Below are 2,234 nucleotides of genomic sequence, written 5' to 3'. Positions count from 1 at the left end.
CCCCGACCCCGTGACCACGCAGGCGGCCAATGCTCGGCGCCCCAGCCGCGCGGCCTCAGCGCCCGCCCGGCCCAGGCTCCGCCCACAGCCCTGCTCCTCCCTCCGCTTCTTTGCTGGCTGGGGCGCAGGCGGCAACACCCGGATCCCGGAGCACGGGCCGGGTCGCGGAAAAAGGGTGCTCGCTGGGAGCTCCCCGCCCTCTTCCCTCCCCCTTGGGCCGGGCCGGGCCGCCCGGGGCTCCGGGTGCCGGGAGGGAAGAGGGGGAAGGGAGGAGGGCCGGGTCCGCAGCTGCCGCCGTAGGGACGTCTGCAGGTGCGCAGCGTATCACCCCCTTTTACAAAACGGCGGTCCTGGGAAGTAGGAAGTTTCCCCTCCTCTTCCTTCCGCTGGGGTGGCGGTTCTCTCCGAGATGGGCAGGATTTGGGGCAGCCCGAGCTGCGAGGAGCCTTACTGAACGGTTTTGACAGCATCTGTTTGGATTGTGGATCCAAGAATTCTGACCAAGACTCTCCTTTTTTTGGGGGGGGGGGGTAACTAGCACACACATACACACCCGAAGTGCCCTCTCTAATTTTATTCTTGTCAGAACCCCGCGCGCAACATCCTATTGGAAGGACTTACAGCCTCCCGGTACTAAAGACCAGGGTGGGGATGCCGAGAGTCCTCCCAGGCCGCAGAAGGAGTGCGTACGGGGTGAGCGTGGAAGAACGGAGGGGTGTCCCTCCGGAGCAAACCCCCAGGAGGCTGAAGCAGAGCCTGGGAGGGAAAAAGGACGCAAACCCATGGACAACTCCAACTGGAAGACCGAGCTCCGAGAAAGCGATCCAGCACCCGGGTTTTTTCGTGTACTTGGTCCCAAGGCTTCAGGGGTCCCCTTCCCCCGCACCCCGGGTCCCTACTTCTCCCCAGCCCCACGGGCCACAGAGCCCCTGCCTTCCTTCTGGGCGCCTCTCTCTCAGCGGGCAGCCCACCCGCTTTCTTAAAAAGGGGGAAGGGTGGAGAGGGGAGGGGTGCGTTAAGAAAAAGCCGCCTAGCTCCGATTGCCCTGCTGGCCACTCTACCCGAGGTGGGGGGGACCCTGGGATTCGGGGACCCAGTCCCTGTCTGACCGTACCTAGCACCGGCCTGGATATCCGCACTCCTGGCCCATCTCTGGACCGGCCGGGACTCTCCCCTACCACTCCCCCTCCCCCACTCGCTTCCAAACAGCTTTCTTAAGCCACGACCCGGTCCACCCCCAGCACCAGCTTTCCCCCAGCTCCCAGCGCTGTTTACCTAATCTTAGTGGCAGCGCCAGCCAAGAAGGCGAAGCAAAGGTAGCGGTGGCACCGATGAGTCCCCAGCGAAGAAGTGAAAAAACGTTTGCTTTGGAGCTTCGGAACAAGTTAACTGCAAAGCTGGGGTCGTGCAGTCTTATCTCCGCAGGGACGAGTCTCACCGTGCACGTTGCTGGAATAGGAGATCGTATCTGTTTTTGATGCCATTATTGTGTCGGAGAAGAACATTATATGATAAAATATTATCTAATATCCTAGAAACTATTAAAGTGTCAAAGTTTAATGCCAAGCCTTTTAGCTCGAAGGCAGCTTAGTTCTTCCACTGACTTACAGGTCTGTTCTAGAACGCGCAAGGGCATCATTTTTATTTTTTTTTTTTGCCGGCCGACAGTCCTTCCTCCTCTCTTCCTCCTCGCCCACACCGCCCCCCCCCCAGAACCCGGTTGAGTTAAAGCAAGAATTTGTGCTTTCTTTTTATTTATTGCCTTGCTTCAGTTCATTAATGGTGTAAAAATGCATTATTACAATACATTAGCATATTAATAAGGGGAAGAGAAGAGTCCTGGAATTTACAAGCAAAGGGGGAAATAATTGAATTACATCAGAAACTCAAAGATAAGCAGAGGGAAAGAAACATCGCCATTGTAATTACCCAAGTGTGTTTCATTGTCTAGATCTCAGAAATAAAAATATGACCAGGGTGGGGGAGAAAGTGATGCTCTCTGGGGCCAGAAAAAATTCATTACTGGGGGAATTTCACAAAATTGGCTAGCTTGGGTCAGTAAGCTCCTTGAATGGAAAAGTTTGGCTCTGTCAACTCAAAGTTAGAATTGTAAGTCAGTTGTGCATATGGAATGCTCTAGATGTTAGAGTTTGTTACACGGAAATATTCCACAAACAGTACCAGTTGATTTCTATCATGGGAAGCCCCACATTCTAAAAAATTACTTTGGGCAA

The 2,234-nt window shown here is 54.8% G+C and overlaps 1 protein-coding gene across 1 annotated transcript in view; it reads right to left on the bottom strand.

Annotated features, from left to right (window-relative positions):
• The window catches only part of Large1 (LARGE xylosyl- and glucuronyltransferase 1), a 581,831-nt gene extending 580,241 nt beyond the window's left edge, over positions 1 to 1,590 (bottom strand). Inside the window, exon 1 of the mRNA XM_029568309.1 lies at positions 1,276 to 1,590. The gene's annotated coding sequence lies outside the window, so the exon portion shown is untranslated. The remainder of the gene's footprint in view (positions 1 to 1,275) is intronic.
• Between the last annotated feature and the right edge of the window lie 644 nt (positions 1,591 to 2,234).

Source organism: Nannospalax galili, unplaced genomic scaffold (assembly GCF_000622305.1).
Source record: "Nannospalax galili isolate Female #2095 unplaced genomic scaffold, S.galili_v1.0 scaffold39, whole genome shotgun sequence".
Classification (NCBI taxonomy): domain Eukaryota; kingdom Metazoa; phylum Chordata; class Mammalia; order Rodentia; family Spalacidae; genus Nannospalax; species Nannospalax galili.
This window is presented reverse-complemented; position numbering and strand designations above follow the sequence as displayed.